Consider the following 14,488-nt stretch of genomic DNA (forward strand, 5'->3'; position numbering starts at 1 on the left):
TTGATTTCTGTATGAACGCCATTCTAACAGAGGTAAGGTGAAACCTCATTGTGGTTTTGATCTGCATTTCTCTGATGGCTAGTGATCCTGAGCATTTTTTCATGAGTCTGTTGGCCATTCAGATTTCCTCTTTTGAAAAATGTCTGTTTAAGTCCTTTGCTCATTTCTTAACTGGATTGTTTGTTTTGTTGTTGTTGAGTTTCTTGATTTCTTTATATATTCTGGTTATTAATCCTTTATCAGTTGTATAGTTTGCAAATATTTTCTCCCATTCTGTCAGTTGTCTCTAAACTTTGCTGATTTTTTCTTTTGCAGTACAGAAGCTTCTCAATTTGATGTCTCAATTTGATGTAATCCCATTTATCGATTTTGGCTTTGATTGCCTGTGCCTCTAGGGTCTTTTCCAAGAACTGTTTTTCTATGTCAATGTCTTGTAGGGTTTTCCCCAATTTCCCCTAATAATTTGGTGGTGTTGGTTCATAGATTTAGGTCTTTAGTCCATTTTGAGTGGGTTTTGATGAAAGGTGTCAGGTAAAAGGTCTTGCTGCATGCTTCTGCATGTGGTGATCCAGTTTAAACCGTGCTTTTAACTTCCACATCTAGGACTATCACACATAGACTCTCTTGTCTCTCCATTTTGTTAGGCAAGGATAATACCACCTCATTCTTCCTTCTGTATTTCCTACTTCTCTTACACCTCTTAACTACTGTCAATTATATCTTTCTTTTGCATGATAACACTTATATCCTTACTTCTAACCACAGCTGTAATTTATTTGTAGATTTGTCTATATATGTGTTCTAAAGGTTAAAGCCTACAAACTTCATTTAAATTGGTATAATCAAATATTGTTCACCCTAGAATGAAATGGTGTTCTCTGGTGGCAAACTGTTGTAATCCCAGCTCTCCTTGTACTATTTGGGTAAACTTAGTTGTGTGATTCTGATACCTCATTTGAAAAATATGGAACAAGAATTTTACCTATCTTTTATGGTTGTTATGAGTGCTTAAGTAAATGAGCATATATAAAATACATAGTACCTCTACCTGGTAACTCCTCAACAAATAAATATTAGCTTTCATTATAATATATTTGCTTCCTATGACTTTAGTAGAGGAATGTCCCTAGCACCAAGTTTGAATCATAGTCTTTACTGATGCCATTTTCCTTTTTCTATATGGCCTCCAAACTGTTCATGTTGTCTGTCAGCTGATTCCCCTTAGATCTCCACTCTTTCCTGCCAGATTCCTGCCTCTTTCAGTTGAGCTGGATTTTCTCTAGATTGCCGCTCTGCTTTTTAATCCTCAGGTTTCACTGTTTCATTGCTTTAGAATTCCTTTCCATTTCACTTGTCTCTTACATCCTCTATTTCCACTGTAACTTGCCTTCAGATCTCCAGGCTCATTTTCATCATTTTTTAATTAAAATACATGCTCACATAACTTTCTGAGGAAAAACGCATGAATGTCAAACTTTCTTGCGATTCTGAAAGTCTTCATTATGCCCTCATACTAGCTTGATTTTTTCTTAGAATTTTACATTAAAATCATTTTCCCTAAGAACTTTGAAATTATTGCTCAACCAACATTTAGTCAAGTAGCCATGTGTCCCGGTTTACCTGTGATAGTCATGGTTTACCTCTATTCTCCAAAAGCTGATCCACGTGAAATCCCCTATTTTGGGCAATAAATTATATGGTTCCTCTAGCGTTTAGCATCCAGAGTTGCTGATGGAAAAAAGCATGGGAGTTTAGTGCTTGTTCCATTCTAAGTAATTTGTATCTTGTCTCGCAAAGTAGACTTTTCTCTTTATCCTCCATGTTCTGAAAAAAAAAAAGTACAAAATGTGTAGGGCTTTTTGTTGTTGTTGTTTTTATTGTTGTGGCTGCTTGATTGTCCTTTTGAATATTAACACTTTTTTGTTCATTTATAGAAAATTATCTTCCCTATTTTATTTGAAAACTTCTGCCCTCTTTTTCACTATTCTCATTATAATTACTAAGTTTCTGATTTAGATAACCAAAAAGATTTTGGGGATAGTTATCAAAACAGGGAATACAGAAAGAAGAGTAGATATAAAGAAGAAGCTAATTTTTAACAAATGCTTTGTCCATGGGACATATAAGTAGACAAAAAATGATGACATGTTCTCTACTTAGAAAAGATTTCCTATCTCCGTAATTCTCTAAGAAATAAGAGTATATCTTATTTGTGGTTTATTGGGAAAGAAACTTGGTTAATTATTTGGGAAAAGCATAGTTACCAAAAATCCCACGAGTCAAAATGTGGTTACTCAGTTATACCAAAGGTCTCATTAAAGGTTAATATTTTTCAATCACTGTATTTCAAAAACATGAATAGTAACATTCTTTATGAGTAGAAGGATTCATGCTGATTCCAAAAACACAAAATCAGCAGCCAGGGGAATAGGACTAGATAAAATGTTTTTAAAAACATGTCTCTCCCATTGTTTTCCTTTCCTTTTATAGTTTATTCCTTCTTAATCACACATTACCAAAACATTTCAGCCCACACGTTCCAGGATAATTTTCAAAGCTTAGAGTATGACACAAAAACACTCCAAGGTCATACAATAGTTGTACTTGATTGTGCCACTTGAAAGAGAGGAAATGCTTGAGAAAATAAAATATTAAAACACCTCTTCTGAAATTGTTCTGGAATCCTGTGGCCACCACTACGCAAAATGTTCCCTTTTGATACAAAAAAAAAAAAAAAAAAATGGAGCCTTGGGGATCCCCAACGGTTGTTTAGTTCATTTAAACATCTAGCCCACAGGCATTCTAAGCTGGCTCCTAAGGCATTCTCCTTAGTTTTTTCCCACCATTATTTTTTTGATATGGTATTAGGAGATATATATGCTAGAGTGTTTAAGCAGGCTCCATTCTGGCCAAGGAATCCATAGGCAATGGGAGGCCCAAAAGAATGGGCAGAACCAAGAGATTGTTGAGATGTGGAAGTAAGATACTGATCTATCTTATATGAGACTAAATTGCAGAGCCACAGGAAAGATTCAGAAGTTTAAATGGTGCCTGAAGATATCTTTGTGTGATAGAAAAATCTCTTAAAAGACCCACAAGGAATGTTATGGCAAACACTGTCATGGACCACCTAGATGTCTTTTCAGGAAGGAAGGATTTTACAACCTGGGAATGCTGTAGGCCTTCAGTCCTCATGGAGACTACCTTAGCTGAATCTAGCAGACTGAATCAATCCCAGGCCTTCTTTCAAGAGCAATCTCATCTAATGATTGATCCAGGACACATAAAGACCCAGCCCCTGGGCTCATCCCTGGACAACTTAGAAGAGATACTGCAGCTCCAAAATTCGGATGGGATTAGCTGATAGGACTACATTCCAGCTCAACTTCTTCCTAGGCCAATCCCATTGCCTTCCAAAGGTGTTGATCCTCAAAACTCCCTGATGAACTCCTGAGACCGTATCTACTAGTTCCATCCTATAACATCTCCAAGTCTGCTTCCCAGACAACCCAACTTGTAACAAATGAGAAGAACTAGAGTGTACTTGCTTTGCCAACAGTCATCACGATGCCCCCAAACCTTTGGGGGCAATATCTTCATGCTTGTGGGCTCTTTCAGAGTTTCATAGCACTTTCATCTCATTAGAATCTCAGACTCACTCTTTGAGTTCAGAACAATTTTATCTCTATTCTACAGATTTTGAATGTGAGTCTCCGAGAAGTTACTCAATTTACTAAAACATCTATAGAAATTCATATTTTTGAAGTACTTTCGCATCACCTTATCCTAAAGGAAGGTAGGGATACACTGTCAAAAGACTCAGGCCCTTTTTTTGCCACTGGATCTTTATATTTACTGTTCACAGTATGGGGGCTACAACTCCCTATGCTTTTTGCAGGTCTAGCTCCTCTGCATCTTTTAGGTCAAAATTTTCATGTCTTCTCAAGAGAATCTTTTCTGATCACCTTATCTACTTGAGCTTGTTCTTTCTCTAATTATATTTCAGCTTTTCACTGTTTTCATTTCCTGTACATTGCTGATCATAATCTACACATATTTTATTATTTACTTGTTTCTTATCTACCTCCTAAAGTACATGTAATATTGAACAAGGCAAGGACTCTTTTGTATTGATTCCTTATGCTTAGTGCACTGCTTGGTGTTCAACAAGTGCGCATTAAACTGCAACAAACTCATGAGCATGGCACCACACTTTAATAAAACCAAACTGTACCAGGGCAGAAAAACATCCCCTAGGAGCTATGCTATTGATATCTCCATTTTCCCAAGAAGAATATGTGAAAAAATAATACTTTGAATAAACTTTTGAGGTGTGGATGCAATAGCTAGCCAACCAAGAAAAGATTTATATAATGCTGGTGTTTCAAATGTTAAGGAAAGCAAAAACCATTTTGTCTCTCAAATGCTTTTGCAATCTATTCATCCACATGATGGTTGACTGTTAGTTCTTTACTTATACATATACCCAAAGGTGTATAGACATAAATATTAGTGGGTAATCTAAACTTTATGCTAAAAATACTTTAAATGCTTCTCTCTTGGTTACTATAAGTGCTAGATCTAAGTCCTATCCTTTTGGGAACTAAAGCTTCCACAAAACTGATTTCTCTCACGTACATTTCAGGATTGATTCATGAGTATGTAAGCAAAGAGAGTACTTCCTTATTCCTTCATCAAATCCTAGACCTCTTCGCCATCTTTCTCTGTCCATCTCTGCTCCAAGATGCTGATCTCTATGGACTGGATCACTTAATCCCCCATGCCTCTGGCTTTCAGTTGGGTTCATCTAACGGGAGATACCTGGAAAATGATCAGAACATGAGAGATTAAAAACAATTTGAAGTAATTATTCCCTGCCTCTTTCCTAGCTCTATATCTTCCTTGTATGATCACAATTTCTGTTGAGAGTCCCAATTCCATGGTTCCATCTACCACTGTGCCTGGCAGCTCTGTTCCTTCCTTTACCTCATCAGGGCCTAAAGATACTAACAGCTTCCTTATGTTATATACTCTGATGCTTCAGCATCCCTTAGTGGTTCTCTTATCTCTACCCATACCACTAACTAGTTACTTGAGGAAAATAATCTCTTCAAAACTTCCATTGAGTGTACTATTTTCTACTTGGATTCTGACCTATGTACTCATTTTCCCTGGCCCACTTTCCCATCTCACTCATCTTATTACAAGACTAAAGAAGCTGATAGAGCAGTACTAGGATGTTATCTCCTCCTGCCTGCTATTTACGAACATCCATGATGCTAGATAAATGTCTTCCACCAGTCTTTTCTGTCTTCGTGCTTCTGATGCTTTAAAAAACTGAGAAAGGTGAAATAAAATACAGTTCACATTTAGACAAGGATATTTTTCTGCTTAATAGAAATTAGTGCTGGCTGGTGCCGTGGCTCACTTGGTTAATCCTCTGCCTGCGGTGCCAGCATCCCATATGGGCACCAGGTTCTAGTCCCAATTGCTCCTCTTCCAATCCAGCTCTCTGCTGTGGCCCAGGAGGGCATTGGAAGATGGCCCAAGTGCTTGGGCTCCTGCACCCGCATGAGATACCAGGAAGAAGCACCTGGCTCCTGGCTTCAGATTAGTGCAGCGCCAGCTGTTGCAGCCATTTGGGGAGTGAACCAACCAAAGGAAGACCTTTCTCTCTGTCTCTCTCTCTCACTGTCTATGACTCTACCTGTCAAAGAAAAAAGAAAGAAATTAGTGCTAAGAGTTTAAAGCTAGTTTGGATTTCTTTAAATGAGAAAGCTTACCTTGAATACTTACTTTTGAAAGCTTTGAACATTTTTTGCTGATTTTTGAATGTTAATAAATCACTTGAGTGACCTATTTTGCATATAAAGTGCTTCACTTGGTTGCATATGCAGCAAGACAAACAATACCTGTGATGTTGGTGGTTCAGAAAAGAAACAAAGAGCTGGTAAAGTCTCCATTCTTTGAATCATTGTAAATGAACAAATGAACCTTGGGATAGGTACTTACCTTTGTGCCTAATTACAAAGAGGCCATTTTATGCAAAATATTTTATTGATGCAACTGAAATTTTATACAAATAAATGAAGTATTACATGAAAAATGATTTGAATTTTAAACAGAAAGGAGATACCAGTACAGTAGAGATATTGGACCTGGATCTATCCCTAGATATGACACATTTTAAAAATAAAATTTTGTACAAGTTACTTTACCTAAACATACTTTAAGTTTCTCATAGTTGAAACAATAGTAGTAAAACATTCCAATTTTATAAGTAATGAGATAGTTTGTTTCCTCCAAATAATAGCCTGAGACAAGGATTAGAGAACAAACGGTTTACTTGGGAATTGGTCCCAGAAACTAGAATGAATGAGCTTGCTACCACCATGAGTAATTTAAACCAAACCCACAGGGGCCTCTCAGACCATCCATGTAGAATTTTCCTCAGAATTGTTCTGAAAGAGAGAACACAGTGGCTGAAACATTAATCCAGAGAATCTCTTCTTGTTGAAGGTTGCTATCAGATGTTAACTCCCACACACCTTGTGCTGTGCCTGTCTAGAGGCTAAGAGGGCCACTGGAGCCCTAAGGATAAAAACAAAAACAGAGCTCTAAGTCCTTGAGGTTAGATAACTTTTGGGTACAGGGAACTGTCCATCACAGAGGTTCTGAAACCAGTGGGCTGTACTATGGCACAAAAATATGTCTGTTACACAAAATGTAAGTTAAGTGCTTTTTTTTCATGACCTGAACTAAGGAAGTTGTGGTGAGGATGGGGAGGGAGGAGGGTTTTGTTTTGTTTTGTTTTGTTTTGACAGGCAGAGTTAGACAGTGAGAGAGAGAGAGAGAGAGAGAGAGAGAGAAAGGTCTTCCTTCCGTTGGTTCACTCCCAAATGGCCGCCGCGGCCAGCCCGCTGCGCTGATCTGAAGCCAGGAGCCAGGTGCTTCCTCCTGGTCTCCCATGGGGTGCATGGCCCAAGCACTTGGGCCATCCTCCACTGCACTTCCGGGCCACAGCAGAGAGCTGGACTGGAAGAGGAGCAACTGGGACAGAATCCGGCCCCCTAACTAGGACTAGAACCGGGGGTGCCAGCGCCACAGGCGGAGGATTAACCTAATAAGCCGCGGTGCTGGCTGGGAGGAGGGTTTTAAGATACATTTTATGAAAGATCTCCACGAGTGAGATCCCAGTGGAAAGAACAGGTCATCAAAGAAGGAGGTACCTTTCTCTGAAGGGAGGAGAGAACTTCCACTTTGACTACAACCTTGTCTAAATATGATCAGAGTCAGTGAACTCAAAAGGCTTCCATAGCCTTGGCAACTCATGACAACAAGAGCCTAGGGTGATTACTGATGCCATAAACAAGAGTGTCAATTTGTTAAGTCAACAACAGGAGTCACTGTGCACTTACTCCTCATGTAGGATCTCTGTCCTTAGTGTGCTGTACATTGTGATTTAATGCTATAACTAGTACTCAAAACATTATTTTTCACTTTGTGTTTCTGTGTGGTTGCAAACTGTTGAAATCTTTACTTAATATATGCTAAACTGATCTTCTGTATATAAAGAGAATTGAAAATGAATCTTGATATGAATGGAAGGGGAGAGGGAGTGGGAAAGGGGAGGGTTGCAGGTGGGAGGGAAGTTGTGTGGGAGAAGCCATTGTAATCCATAAGCTGTACTTTGGAAATTTATATTCATTAAATAAAAGTTTAAAAAAAGAAAAAAATGTAGAAAAAAAATACATTTTAGCCAGAAATGGCAAGGTTTATCACTAGCCAGATAGAAAAATCCAGAATGAACTTTATACTTTTAATGTGGAAGGCTAGATAAATAGTTCAGCTAATTACTGAAGTAGTAAATATGTTACAAGGACAGTTACATGGAAGGACAGTAAGAGGTAAATGTTAGGTAAAATTTGGTTCATGATCCAAACTCTGTTTATTTTCTAGTTTCCTGAATATACAGACAAGTTTCTTTCATCATGATGTCATTCTATAATTCTGTAATTTCCTGTAGCAATGACGTTCTCATCTTGGGCTATATAATAATATGTGGGAAACCAGTATAGCTTTGTTATCCACAGCAGACTAGGTGGTAAGATGAATCAATCAAGAGGTTTCATACTGGGCCGGCGCCGCGGCTCACTAGGCTAATCCTCCGCCTAGCGGCGCCGGCACACCGGGTTCTAGTCCCGGTCGGGGCGCCGGATTCTGTCCCGGTTGCCCCTCTTCCAGGCCAGCCCTCTGCTGTGGCCAGGGAGTGCAGTGGAGGATGGCCCAGGTGCTTGGGCCCTGCACCCCATGGGAGACCAGGAAAAGCACCTGGCTCCTGGCTCCTGCCATCGGATCAGCGCGGTGCGCCGGCTGTAGCGCGCCGGCCGCGGCGGCCATTGGAGGGTGAACCAACGGCAAAGGAAGACCTTTCTCTCTGTCTCTCTCTCTCACTGTCCACTCTGCCTGTCAAAAAAATAAAAAAAAAATAAAAAAAAAAATAAAAAAAAAAAGAGGTTTCATACTGACTGATGTTGCAGTTGGGAGTATTTAGTCCTTTCCATGTTTGATATTTCCTTCACATGGAGGGATATCAGTTAATAAAGTCCTCATGCTCTCTTGATCTGAGAGAGACTTACTTTTTGGTATAACAAAGCAAGCTTACATAGCCCTAATCCTTCCTTCTCTACTTCTTTTAGGTTATCCTGCCTACAGAGGGTGTAGAACTTTGATTTCATTTAATTATTACCTTTGTATCACAGTCATGTTGTTTTCAGGGGTTCTAGTGACTTGATACATTAGGTCTGATTGATTCTAGAGAGTGGTGTTAAAAAGTATGCTTGTCCACAAATATACTCCATACTCTACTATCCTAAATGTTGATTTAGAGCTCCAATAGTAAATAAAGCTTTTTGAACACCCACAAAAAGAAGACCATTCAACTAGAAAGAACCATCACCCAAAAAATTGCAGCTCATTCCAAAAATATAATTATTACAGATGGAGATACTTAATAATTACTTAAGAATAAGCTAGGCTTTTCAAATTAAAGAAATATGAGAGCATATATTTCCAGAAATTTACCAAAGGGGTAGCCAGAACTCTGGATATTGACCCTCAATTGACCAAACACACAATTATGTATATACTCAGAGTATATGTGTGGAATATTGGAAAATTAATGGGACAGAAAAAATAAAAATATCTCTTTCTAGAGCATAATATCTTCATAAGACTTCCAATTCACTGAAAGGAACAGCATTTTCTGCCAATTTCTCTTTCAGATCAGACAGCCAATTTTCCCTGTTACCCAGCATCTTGACAGAATTATTATCCCTTTGTGCTTGAAAGGACCTTAGAAAATTAATCCAGCCTCCATGTTTTCTGTGCCTTCCAAACCAGGATGGACAAAGTTTTTCATAAAGAGCCTGGTAGTAAATATTTTGTTCACCACAGGGTCTCTGTGTCAACTCAACTCTGCCATTGTAGCACAGAAAACAGCCATAGATAATATATAAGTGAATGTGCATGGCTATATACCAAGAAAAGCTAGTCTAAAAATGGGTGGTGGAGCAAATTTGACCTGCAGACTTCAGTTTGTCAATTACTGCTCTAAACTAGTGCTACATAAAATAAAGTCTGTGGAGGGGCACTCATCCAAAACAAATGCTTTTAATATGTCCACCATGAGGTAGCTACAGAAGTTAACAGTAAACATTTAGAAACTTACATTGCAATTTGACATTGTTGACACCTAAGCACATAATTTAGGTTGGGAGAAGGGATAATTTATTCTTACTGTATTTACTAAAACTATCAGTTGATGATTAATTGGAAGTTAAACTCTGATCCTTCACCTATACAGTTTGAAAAGCAATACTCCAAATTCCAAAGTTGTCCTCATTTTCCAGATAAAAAAGGAAATTCAGAGAAGGAAGCTGTTGTCATCCAGTCAGAGCCAGAAATTGAATCCACATTTCCCAATTCCTAGTCCAGTGATAGTCCCCAACATGACACAAATTTCACTTTGTGTGTTAATGACTTCAAGTCTTAGAACGCTCCAGGGACACAGTTACAGCCTTGAGCCCTTGAGTCACCTTATAGTCATGTGCCAAGAGATTTTCTGTCGAAGTGGAGAATAGAACTCTCCTCTTCTGAACTCCTAACCCTGTGTTTCGTGTTATCTGGGCCCAGGCTGTTGCTCCAAACCATTCTGTCCTTTTCCAGTTATTTATTTAGAACTCTGAAATGTCCATGTTAAATCGATATAGAAAATTAAAAATTCATTCTTGTATAATTTCCATCTCTACTCCAGCTAAAATTACTGGGTTATGAGGAAGCCCTATGGCCCTCAATAAAATGAAAGGCACATTACCCCAAAAAGTATTCCTCCCTGAAAATTTTGTATGATTCACCTAGAAGTTTTTCAACCCCCATGAACATAAGGAAAAAAAAACTACTTATATAGCCAAAGAAAGTCCAGATCACTGTTCAAAATGCAATGAGTAATGAGGGGCACATGTAATGTCAGAGGAAGACAGTGGATGACATACTTTGCAAAGGGCCCTTGAAGTCCTACAAGTCTAAATGATGTCAAAGATTCATTGACGATGTCAGCAAGATCAGCTTAAATCCTTTTAAATGGATGGAAAATGTTTATTCAAAGATGAAAAAAAGGACTCCTTCAAGCATGATGCAGCCCATGAGATAAAATGGCCACACCATGGTAAATCAAGGAACACTTTTTGACAAAACTTTTAGTTTTATTTAAAGGACATTTAAATGCCTATCAATCTCAATTTCAGATTCCACTGAGTTGGTGTTATTGGCGAATGAAATAGGACTTGGGCCAAAATTTACCTGTTCTTAATAAACTCTACATAGATTGGAGATAATTAATATTAGGTATTTATTATGGATTTGATTCATACTTACAGACTTATTTCTAATTCCACATCATTTTTCTCTTTCCCTCAAACAGAACCCTAAAGAGCCTTTGGTAGATGATATGGCATACTTATTTGTTTTATTTTGTTTCTAAATATCTGCATGAAACAATAAACACTTATTTTTAATCATGCTACAAGTCAAATGCTCTTATGGTCCTGATAAACTTTTTGTAAATTAATCCAGATTAGTGTTGACTAGGACTTTTAGAATTACTGTACTGGTGATCTATCTAGGGCAATGAAGATATTCGGCCTTACATTTATTCAAAAATATTCACCAAGAGGGAATCAAAAAAGGTACAGCTACTATGGAAAATAGTATGGAAGGTCCTCATAATATTAAAAATAGAATTACAACATGATCCAACAATCCTGCTTCTGGGAATATATCCAAAATGATTTTAAGCAGGATCTCAAAGAAATATATGCACTACTCATATTCTTTGTAGCATTAGTCACAACAGCCAAGAGGTAGAAGCAAGCCAAATGCCCACTGATGGATGAATGGATAAAGAAAATTGGCATATACACACAATGGAATGTTGTTCAGCTTCAAAAAGAAATTCTGACACATGCTATGTAACATGGATGAGCCTTGAAGACATTATGCTGAGATAAGTCAGTCACAAAAAGACGAATATTGTATGATTCTACTTACATACATTATCTTAAGTAGTCAAACTCACCAAAACATAAAGTAGAATGGTGGGTGCTTGGGAGTAGGGGTAGGGGGAAATTAAGCATAGCATTTCGATGGGTTTAGAATTTCCATTTTACAAGATGAAAAAGTTTTAGAGGTCTATTGCATGGCAGTGTGAATATAATTAACACTACTAAACTGTTTACCTCAAGATGGTAACATTTATGTTTTATACCATAATTTAAAAAATAAATTAGTTTTAGAAAAATACAGTTTTCACCTATGCCACCTTGGAGGCTTTAGGAGCAACATATTATAGTGGTCAGACAACATAGACTGTGGCATTAATAGGCCAAGGTTCAAATCCTTGTGTTGGACAAGTTAAAATCTTTCTGTAAGCTTCAGCTCCCTCATCTATGACATACTCATCTTGTGAGACAGTTGATGAGAGTAAAACATCTAGGAAGCTAAAAAGCAGATGATTACAGTGATGAAAATGACGACAACAACAACCTGTTGCAAGGAGCCACACAAGAGAAACAGAATTCTCAATCCTAAAGGCCTCTTAATGTTTTGGGTTTTCTCTATTCGTTCCTATCTATCAGGTAAAGAATATCGTCCATTTTTCCTTTATAGGTTGTAGGAAGCCAGTAGAAACCTTCTTCGGTTATTTTATAGTGGAGTCATTTTAAATGATGAGCACACACCCTCCTATTGTTTCAAACTTTTCATTTCTGAGGAACAAAATAACCCTCTAGAATCATGACCTGAACCTGGCTGCCACTGAGTTTTGCAGCCACTAGCTATGAAAGAGACAGTCGGCATATTAAGAGCCAGGAAGAAACCACTCCACAATGCACTTTGCCCACTCTATCCTCAGAGTAAATAACGAGAAAAATTCATTTCCATGCTCAGATATGTGAGCTGGCATGCAGCCTGTATGTTTTCTGGCTTATAGTTACGGATGATAATGGCATGCATTGTAGTCACTCCAACACTTGTCTGCAGTATGGATTATTTTTAGAGCCTTACTTTTGAAATTTTCATCTTGGGAAAAACCTGTCATGGAGGATCATGATTGTGGCTCTAACAAATTTTTAATGCAATGTGCTGGTTATCATGGAATATAAATCAATACAAAATAAAAAGTGCTAGATCACTGAAGAGTGGTGGTGTACTTTTTCACCTTAAGTAATAAATAAAAGCAAATAAGTTCTTAATCAAGTTTCAGATTTTGGTTATGTAGCCTGGGGACTGGCAAACTGTTTCAGTAAAGAGCCAGATGGTAAATCTTTTGGATTTTCTGGTCACATTGCCTCTGTCACAACTATTCAGTTCTGCTACAGGGGGAAAAAAGGTGGCCATACACAATCCATAAATAAATTAGGATGGTTGTATTTATGGACATTGAAACATGTTCCAAAACAGTTGCATTTATTGACATTGAAATATTCATTTCATGTAATTTCCAATTGCTATTAAATTTCCTTCTTCTAACTTTGAAAACCATTTAAAAATCTAAAACATCATTCTTAGTTTGCAGCCTGTAAGATATAGGCCGCTGGCCAAATTTGACCTCCTGACTATAGTTTGCTGACCCCTGATGGAGGTTAATTGTCCTTTGGAATGTCAGTAGTGCCAGGAGGTGTCCTAAACATGCACAAAACAATTCCAAACACCTTAGATGGCATACCAAGGCTTTTGCTATCTTTCCTGAATCTTTTCTTCCCATTAGCACACTCCAATCCTCCTCTATCCAGATGAAACTATTTTTTCCCATCATTTTCAGGACTGTCAGATCACTATGCATTTTCCTCTTCCTTTCCCTACCATTTCTACTTGGTAAAATCCTACATATGCCTTAAGGTACAGCTTCAGTACCATATTCTCCATGAAAAATGGCTTTATACACTTATTTCTCCCAACAGAACAAATTTTTCGTGTCCTTTTCATTCACAGTCCTTTTTGTGTGAATCACCTTTGATATATATTAATGTCATATAATCTCATATTTTTCTGCCCATACTATAATCTGATGGTTACCTCTGTGAGGGCAGAAAATTTGTCATTAATAGCTCCATATGTCCCCAAGTCAATTCTCTTTTTAAAATTTTATTACTATACAGAGGACAGATTTCATTTATTTCACAGATACAATTCTAAGAAGTTAACCATAACACAATGCTGTGCATGTAACAGGTGTTCAGTAAATGTTTGTTGATGAATTGATTCATTAATGTATTCTGACACACAATCAGAGAAGCTTCATAATATGCTCATCAACACATCTCTAACTTTCTTGCTTGTGGAGCCCAGTTGGGAAGGAAGTGAGAAAGAGCTTTCCTCTGAAAAGGCAACTACTCCTGAGTAGCTGCCAAACATTTTGGGCTCCTTACAATCTGAGCCATTATACCAGTAGCAAGTGGGCGCAGCTTTCATGGATTCTGAGATAAGAGTCATATCACAAGGGAGTGTTTCAAAGAATCTTAGCAAGTAGAGCAAAAAGGAAGCTTAAAAATCACCTAATCCCAGGGCCAGCATTGTGGCATAGTGGGTAAAGCACCACCTGCAGTGCCGACATCCCATATGGGCGCTGGATCAAGTCCCGGCTGCTCCACTTGTGATCCAGCTCTCTGCTATGGCCTGGGGAAGCAGTAGAAGATGGCCCAAGTCCTTGGGCCCCTGCACCCACGTGGGAAACCTGGAAGAGCTCCTGGTTCCTGGCTTCAGATTGGCGCAGCTCCAGCCATTGCGGCCATTTGGGGAGTGAACCAACGGATGAAAGATCTTTCTCTCTCTCTCTCTTTCTCTCTCTCTCTCTCTTTCTCTCTCTGCCTCTCCTTCTCGTTCTGTGTAACTATGACTTTCAAATAAATAAATATATCTTTTAAAAGAATCA

General features: G+C 38.1%; 1 long non-coding RNA gene across 1 annotated transcript; it reads right to left on the reverse strand.

Moving 5' to 3' along the window:
• Positions 1–222: 222 nt before the first annotated feature.
• Positions 223–11,352, reverse strand: LOC138847717 (uncharacterized). The gene is made up of 2 exons (XR_011385661.1): positions 4,639–11,352; positions 223–1,824 (listed from the first exon to the last, which is right to left on the reverse strand). It is a non-coding gene; the product is annotated as an uncharacterized lncRNA (long non-coding RNA).
• Positions 11,353–14,488: the final 3,136 nt, after the last annotated feature.

This window comes from Oryctolagus cuniculus, chromosome X, assembly GCF_964237555.1.
Source record: "Oryctolagus cuniculus chromosome X, mOryCun1.1, whole genome shotgun sequence".
Taxonomy (NCBI): Eukaryota; Metazoa; Chordata; class Mammalia; order Lagomorpha; family Leporidae; genus Oryctolagus; species Oryctolagus cuniculus.